The following is an 8,983-nucleotide window of genomic DNA, read 5'->3' as shown; positions in this document are numbered from 1 at the left end:
GAGGAAGCATTTTCCATTCTGAGCTGGTTTTGTTTTCATTGATGACTCTATCTTTGTATTGCTCAGGGTATGGGCTTGTTGGGTGTGAATGGAGTCGAGTTGAGGTTGTTATGAGGACAGGCTGAGATGATTATCTTCTCGCCGAGTTATCAAGAACTTTAGAAATAAAATTAGCTTCATCCGACATACAATCAGAATAACACATACATCGTATATGAATATAGATAGAGGTGATACAGGCGGATGAAGAGTTAAAGGGCTATAAAATGTAGCGCCGTGATAACAAGAGACGGCGAGGGGATCCAACTCCTGATGTTTCCTCTCTGTCTTTGACTTCTGATGAATAAGATTTGAACCAAAACCAGGCTCTCACGCAACCTGTGAACCTCCTGTGTCCTCCGCTCGCAGGTATCCCTAACACAAAGCCTCTAGTTCAGCAAATAACCGAACCTTCGGTGAATTGAGAGGGCGCTGTAAGGAGCTTGTGGTTAGAGACTTCCTTGGAACTGGCTCATAAAGCCTCTGGGTGATTTAAAACAAAATTAATTTGATTAGAAATATCTAAAGCCTTTTCGGAGGGGAGAGTGGGGGAAGCTGGCGACATGGAAGAAATGAGTTGGTTGTGAATGAGCATTTGATTTAGATGCAGGATTGACTTGGCAATCTTTGAAACCCTTGGCGTTCAGCCACTGGAAGTGAAGGATTAAAAGTCTAGGCCAGTAGTAAGGATATCTGATCAGCTGTCAACCGTTACTTCTCCACAGTTGAGTCGCCAATGTTAAAAGGGAATTCATTTCAAACCTTTTGCTTTCGCGAGAGAGTGGGCAGCAAGTTAGAGCAAACCTCAAAATAGGCGAAACACCTAGAAACTGGGAGGGAATGAGGCAGGATTGTGGAAAGGAATTGATTCCAGCCAACACCTGCCAACCTTAAGACATATTTGTCCCGTTTCAGGATGTTTTCGCCTTATTACAATGAATAAGTTATTCCCTTGACTGGATGTCCCGAGGAAAGTGAGTGTGAAGACATTTCAATGAAATTTGTGTTCAGTTTATTCGAACCCTTTTTGATTTTATCCAGCCGCCTTCAGTTACTCACTTTAATGTGGGCGGGGGGCTGATTATTTTTAACATGGACGCGGGGGGAGGGGGGGAGGGGGGGCTGAGAAATCTCAGTGGAAAAAGCACAATTGTTGGGTTGAATTTTTTGTGGCCTGCATTTTTCGTGAGGCGGTAGCTTGGTTTAAAAAGTTAATATCAGACCAGGGATTATTTATTTGCATTAGCAGCAGTGACTGCATTGGGAACTTAATTTGATCAGAACCACATCGGGTTTTTCAATGCAATATAACGTATTCATTTTCCTGCTCATCCACATTTTCCCTCCCTCTTTAATTCTGGATGTGAAAATGTCGTTTAGTGTAGAAACTAAACGGTGCATGGAATTGTGTCAGTGACAATACAGCTCATAATTGAGACGCATATCGAAATTCACGATTAAATGGGACGTTTAATCAATTTGTAAATTTCTCCCATAATAAGATGTTATTTGTTATAATCCTTTTCTGGTTTCACGGGAGCGAATGTGACCGGGGGGTCTGACTTTTGCTTCTCTGTCCGGAGACCAGCTTCACTTTGCAAACCCACTGAAGTTGATCCTGTGTTTACAAATCTACTTTCGTAGATTATTGCCCAATCAGAAATGAAAGCACTTCAAATAAACCTACAATATCTCCCTTTTTAAAACTTTCAGAAGCTGACTTTGCGTTACGACGAACGCTCACTGCTACCCAAACCAGTTATTTTTAAACATCCTGCACAGCACTGGAGCACTATAGGCTCCACTGCAACTTGTGGGACCCGGGTTCGATTCCTGGCCTCGGGTCACTGTCTGTGTGGAGTCTGCACGTTCTCCCCGTGTCTGCGTGGGGGTTTCCTCTGAATGCTCCGGTTTCCTCCCACAGTCCGAAAGACGTGTTGGTTAGGTGCATTGGCCGTGCTAAATTCTCCCTCAGTGTACCCAAACAGGCGTCGGAGTGTAGGGGATTTTCACAGTAACTTCATTGCAGTGTTAATGTAAGCCTACTTGTGGCACTAATGAATAAAATGCTGAAATGCTGAGGGTGAAAATGTTATTGTGTTTACAATCACAATTGCATGGAACAGCCTCGCGTTAAACTGAGGTCCCTTATCGGGAATTTATCCCTGGGCCAGGGGGCAATGTCACTATAAAATAAAAGCAAATTACTGCGGATGCTGGAATCTGAAACCAAAAGAGAAAACGCTGGAAAATCTCAGCAGATCTGGCAGCATCTGTCAGGAGAGAAAAGAGCTGACGTTCCGAGTCCAGATGACCCTTTGTCAAAGCTATGTCTATCGCTCATTCAGCAGCACTCGGCTATCATTGATTTCATTTCAGCTTGTGGGATCTTGCTGTGCCTTTCTGACTTGCAATTTCCCAACAATAACGGTGCTATTTTAGAAGTAATTCATTAAAAACTCTGGGTGTGAGTTCCGATAAGTGAATGTTCTTTCTTTCCTGAAATCCTGTTCTGATCACGAACGCACAGGATAGTCCCACCGGGAATAAAGATACAAATGGGAGATTTTTACACAAGGTTTCAAAACGCTTTGTTTCGTTCGCTGGTTAAACGAATCACCTCAGCATTGACAGGGGAGGTTTGTGATTAAACTCTGCAAACCTGGTTACTGCCGCAACAATTAACATTTCAATCTGCAGAGGGCACGGGTCACAGTGTCCCACACACTTCCAACATTTCAGTATCTCTGCGGGCCAGTTAGATCTCGCCGCCTTTCTCTATCACTGAGACTCCAGGTTGATGGTGAGCTGTTCTCAGTGACTCGGTTCTCGCATCGTTTCTCTCGAACTGTAACTTCGCTCCTGAATTCAACTCTCAACGAAACTCTCAAAGTCGCTGCCAAGTGGTTTAGGGTCAGCGGGCCGAGCGGGCGGCATGAAGACACCTCTAATGTCAGAGTCTTAGTCAGGGGCCGTTCTCTGAGTAAGCACCAAGTGGTCACGCGTGTGTCCTTGCTCAAGAATCTGGGCACCATTATGTTGCATTTGCTCAAATCAAAATAAGATAACGCCGGTGGTGCCATTCCCGGCTGGATCACAGAGAGGAAACTTCAGTTCACATTGTTAAATTCTTAACTGCCCCACAACACGGGTAGGGAAGATATTCATTCGGCACCAACACTTGATGCATAGAAACCCAAAGAGAGAATGCTGGAAAATCTCAGCAGGTCTGGCAGCATCCGTAAGAAGAGAAAAGAGCTTTGACAAAGGGTCATCTGGACTCGAAACGTCAGCTCTTTTCTCTCCTTACAGATGCTGCCAGACCTGCTGAGATTTTCCAGCATTTTCTCTTTTGGTTTCAGATTCCAGCATCCGCAGTAATTTGCTTTTATTACTTGATGCACTGAATTAGCACCAATTGCGGATTGATGCGTCCGCAATCAGGTAATTGTTTCAACTGCTGATGGTAAACCTTTTTTTCACTCATTTAAACTCTTAAATATTGCCGAGCTTGTGTCCAGCCGTCAGCTTTGTTACCTACACTGTTCTTTCACAATCCTGAACTCTTGTCCATAATAAGATTCGATCGTCTGAATCCCAACTAGCCGGGGCCAAGTCTGAAGGGAAAGTTGATTTATGGGCAGTTTGACTCCTTCGTGCTCCAGATATTTTTTTCAGCTTTCAAAATACTTACCCCTCTTTCACTGAACATATGGGAAACGAATTCTCGGAGTATTTCTGATAGCGACATGTTATAAAACAAGTAATATGGAAAGCAGGTCTCTGAGATTACCCCCAAAAGCTGAACCAGTCAGGGGGCGACGGTCAGGAGTCACTTTACATAAAGGAAATCTGCAACTCCACACAAACCAGCCTCCCATCCATTGACTCTGTCTACACTTCCTGCTGCCTCGGCAAAGCAGCCAGCATAATTAAGGACCCCACGCACCCTGGATATTCTCTCTTCCACCTTCTTCCATCGGGAAAAAGATACAAAAGTCTGAGGTCATGTACCAACCGACTCAAGAACACTTTCTTCCCTGCTGCCGTCAGACTTTTGAATGGACCTTCCTCGCATTAAGTTGATCTTTCTCTACACCCTCGCTATGTCTGTAACACTACATTCTGCACTCTCTCGTTTCCTTCTCTATGAACGGTATGTTTTGCCTGTATAGCGCGCAGGAAACAATACTTTTCACTCTATGTTAATACCTGTGACAATAATAAATTAAATCAAATCAAACAAATTGTGGTTGGGGTGGGATGGGGGCAATTAAAAAATAAGGACTAATGTTTCAGTTGGTAAGGACATTGAAGGATGGAATCAAAAACAGATCAACGGAGTTGAGATAAGGATCAGACATGGTTAATCTAATTGAATGAAGTATAATGTTGGAGGGGCTGAATGGTCTCCTCCCCTTCTCTCTGGGCAGTCAATAGGGTTATATTAAATTATTTACTCCACTATTTTAACAGGGGGAGTTGCTGTAGGAACAGGCAGCCACCCCTGATCCAATTCTTTATGATTTAATCCCAAGGCCATGTCAGCTACTAAAACAATTCACTCGTGATGTTCCAAAATGTAACATTAAAATTCAAACACAGTGATTGCGGTTCCAGTTCTCTCTCTTTTAAAGCACCCTTTTATTTTAAACATAACAAAGCTTCAGTTAGAATATTCACAAAGTCATGATGAAGGCGGCACATTAAGCAGTCGTTAGCTAAAATCGCAGACCGGAATCTGCTGCTCTATTTTGATTTCGATACAGGTAAAGTTTACAGTCAGGAGTTGAATCGAGCCAAGCAGCCTTCTCTACAAGGCACGCAGTCAGTCTTTGATCGTTTTACATATTTTAACGGAGGGGGGAGTAGATCAGGATCAGAATTGCCTGCAGGTAAAGGTCGGGCCATCTGTCGATGATGAAACCTCATAGACATGGCTAGTGACTGGCTAAGATGCAGCAGAAACCCGTCCGAACAACTGGGACAGAGAGAAATGTGGGTTTCATTTTTGATTGTGTTGATCCCTGCTTGTGCCATACAGTGTTAAATCACCTGAGATGAAAACCCGCTGGCTACAATCAAGCTGTTCTGAAACATTTTCAAAACAGATCATAAACATTATTAGATGGACCCAGTGCCTGATATTCGCAGAGCGCTGCAAGACTGCATCTTTCATCTGTAGTTCCAGCAATTTAAAGCTACATTTATTAAGAGTGAAAGCTTCATGGGACGAGTCTGTCCAAGACCTCAGCAATCCCCGCCCTCATGTCTGTCAGCAATACGCGTTGTAGCCATGAAGATTAACCCTTTGCCGAGCCCCATTCTAAATCATAGTTGCAGAGAGCAAAACAGAAAGGGTTAAGATTAAGGAAGAAACGATTAAGGTACATTTTAGAAAATATCGTTCAAACCTGGAAAACTTAACCAAAGTGCTTCAAAATCTAAGTTCCCAAAATTTACATTGAGAATTCAATCCATTTTAGTTTAAAGTTTAAAACCAGTATCTTCAATGTACCGACTAGGAGTGGATTCGGTTTCAATCCATTATCTGTGCTGAGTTTTGAAGAATTCACTCCGGGGATGGTGAATGTCACTGGCAAGGCAGCGTTTATTGCCAATCCCTGGTCACCCTCAGATTGGGGATTAGATTTCATACAACTGTCTACCTTGCTCGATGACGTTAGCGCGACGTTAAGAATCGGCCACAGGTACAGATTAAAGAGAGCAGCCAGCATGCATGCAGGAGTTGATAAAACTCCTGTCCAGAGTCAGTGAGCCTAATTGGCACTGGCCAGCATCCCTCCTCCTCCACCTGCAGCCAGACGGAAAACTAGCTGAAGGGATGAAGATGGGGGAAGGAATGTAAAGTGTGGAGAGCCACAGTTACATACACGTGTCGGTTAATATTCTAAAATAATGAATGAATCCGGACCTCAAATTCAATCCAAAATTCTTTCCTTGTACCCTTTTCTTCTATATTCTTTCCTGCTATGTGGTCATCGCTGGCAAGCATTTATTGCCAGCGTTTGTTGCCCATTTAGGCCAGCATTTATTGCCCATCCTTAATTACCCTTGAACTGAGTGGTTTGCTAGGCCATTTCAGAGACCATTTAAAAGTCAGCCACATTGTTGTGGCTCTGGAGTCACATAAAATCATAGAATCCCTCCAGTGTAGAAGGAGGCCATTCAGCCCATCGAGTCTGCGCCAACCACAATCCCACCCAGGCTCTATTCTCGTAAGATCACATATTTACCCTGCTAATCCCCCTGACACTAGGGGCAATTTAGCATGGCCAATCAACCTAACCCGCACATCTTTGGACTGTGGGAGGAAACCGGAGCACCCGGAGGAAACCCACGCAGACACAAGGAGAATGTGCAACCTCCACACAAACAGTGATCCGAGGCTGGAATTGAACCCAGGTCCTTGGCACTGTGAGGCAGCAGTACTAACCACTGTGCCACCTTGCCATCCCACCACCATGTAGGTCAGACCAGGTAAGGATGGCAGATTTCCTTCCCTAAAGGATATGAGTGAACCGGATGGTTTACAACAATCAATTATAGCTTCATGGTCACCATTGCTAAGACTAGCTTTCAATTCCAGGTTTATTAACTGAATTTAAATTCCATCCTGGTTGCCCTGGTGGGAATTGAACCACGTCCCCAGAATATAAGACTAGGCCTTTGGATGACTAGTTCAGTGACATTATTCTGCAGTTAATGATGCTGATTACAATCATCTCTACATTTTCAGATCAGCAATTTGTGTATCCTCCGATCTCTGCTCTTTGGCCTTGAATTCTGGTTCTGTGATTAACCACATCTGACGGACAAGAAGACTTTAGGTCATTGCAGAATAACCACCATTCATGGATCTATGAAACTGAGCACCTCACACTGACCCCTGCGAAACTCTATGTCATTGTAACAAAGGCTGGCGAGAAAGCAGTTTGAGGCTGTATCCTTAAGGTGTAATGTCATTTATATAGCGCCTCTCATTACTTCAGGGCATCCCAAAGTACTTCTGAATGGTAGTCACTGTTGTAATGTCAGAAATGTAGTAATCAATTTGTTTATATGAACTCCCACCAACAGCAGATGCTGGCTAGATAAACCATTCTAGTGATGTTAGTGAGGGGTAAATATTGTTATTTGGCAGTTGCAGTTTAGCACAGCTTGCTGGTGTGTACATGATGGATCAGTAAAAGTGCTGGATGAATACTTTGAGTTTGTCCTTCCATGAGGAACAAAGCCATAAGACAAAATATGCCATTTTAGTGACACACTCTGACAGAGAACTGACCAGGAGATCTGAAATGGAAAGGCTGGTACAGTTGGCCATAGTTGGTGGCTCTTTCATTTCTTAGGAGTTTCTAGGTTAAAGCCCATACCCAAGGCTGACCCTCCATGGAAACATAGAAGTTAGGAGCAGGAGGAGGCCATTTGGCCCTTCAAGCCTGCTCTGTCATTCATTACGATCATGGCTGATCATCCAACTCAATAGCTTAATCCGACTTTTTCCCCATAACCTTTGATCCCATTCGCCCCAAGTGCTATATCCAGCCTCCTCTTGAATACATTCAATGTTTTGGCATCAACTACTTCCTCTGGTAATGAATCCCACAGGCTCACCATTCTTTGGGTGAAGAAATGTCTCTTCACCTCCATCCTAAATGGTCTACCCATAATCCTTGAAGACTGTGACCCCTGGTTCTTGACTCCCCCACCATCGGGAATATCCTCCCTGCCTTGTCTCTATGAGCTTCCCCCACATTCGTCTGAACTCCAGTGAAAACAATCCTAACCTAGTCAATCTCTCATCATACATCAGTCCCGCCATCCCCGAAATCAGCCTGGTAAACCTTCACTGCACTCCCTCGAGAGCAAGAATATTCTTCTTCAAAACAGGAGACCAAAACTGCACACAATACTCTAGGCGTGGCCTCACCAAAGCACTGTATAATTGCAACAATGATGTGGAGATGCCGGCGTTGGACTGGGGTGAACACAGTAAGAAGTCTCACAACACCAGGTTAAAGTCCAACAGGTTTATTTCACTTTAAGACCTGGCTGGTTGTAGGGATTCGCATTCTAATCAGTATTCTGTAACTTGATTTTGTGTCTCTGTGCACTGTTTGAGAGCACATTTCCACTGCATCTGACGAAGGAGCAGCGCTCCGAAAGCTTATGGTATTTGCTACCAAATAAACCTGTTGGACTTTAACCTGGTGTTGTGAGACTTCTAATTGCAACAACACATCCCTCCACTGAGAGGCTGCTGCAATGCTGTCTCAGTGATGTAGATCTGTTACTGGTACCCGTGCATTGAATAAACCTCAGTCTGGCGCAGGTTAAATGTTTAAGGTGAGATGAGTTACGGAAAGCACATTATGTTGTTAACTAAAAGGTAACTCCACACTAGTCTAGACTCAGATTATTGGGACGAATCTTGGAGCTGACATCTGATTATCTATGATGTGGAGATGCCGGCGTTGGACTGGGGTGGGCACAGTAAGAAGTTGTATCTGTTGGACTTTAACCTGGTTTTGTGCGGCTTCTTAATCTGATTATCTGCCATTGAGTGTGGGTATATCTCTCCTGTCACAGCGTAAAATCAACCAGGAAATGTTGGAACTTACATCAATTTATGAAAACTCTGACGGAATGTATTCATTCATTGGCACATTAATGATCTAGATGGGAATGTAGGAGATGTGATCAGTCAGTTTGCAGATGCCATAAAAATTGGTGGTGTGGAAAATAGTGAGGAGGAAAGCCTTAAATTACAGGACGATATAGACGGACTGGTCAGAACAGTGGCAAATAGTATACAACCCTGAAAAGTGTGAGTTGATGTACTTTGGACTAACAAGGCAAGAGGATACACAGTGAACGATAGGATGCTGGCAAGTAGAGGGCCAAAGAGACCTCGGAGTGC

At 43.8% G+C, this 8,983-nt stretch overlaps 1 protein-coding gene across 1 annotated transcript in view; it reads right to left on the bottom strand.

The window, feature by feature from the left end:
* Window positions 1-454: 454 nt before the first annotated feature.
* Window positions 455-8,983, bottom strand: part of bcas3 (BCAS3 microtubule associated cell migration factor) — a 915,564-nt gene continuing 907,035 nt past the window's right edge. The window contains exon 26 of the transcript XR_013499066.1: window positions 455-522. The gene's annotated coding sequence lies outside the window, so the exon portion shown is untranslated. The remainder of the gene's footprint in view (window positions 523-8,983) is intronic.

This window comes from Mustelus asterias, chromosome 12 (genome assembly GCF_964213995.1).
Source record: "Mustelus asterias chromosome 12, sMusAst1.hap1.1, whole genome shotgun sequence".
NCBI lineage: Eukaryota > Metazoa > Chordata > Chondrichthyes > Carcharhiniformes > Triakidae > Mustelus > Mustelus asterias.
The sequence above is the reverse complement of the archived record's forward strand: the minus strand, read 5'-3'. Positions and strand labels throughout refer to the sequence as shown.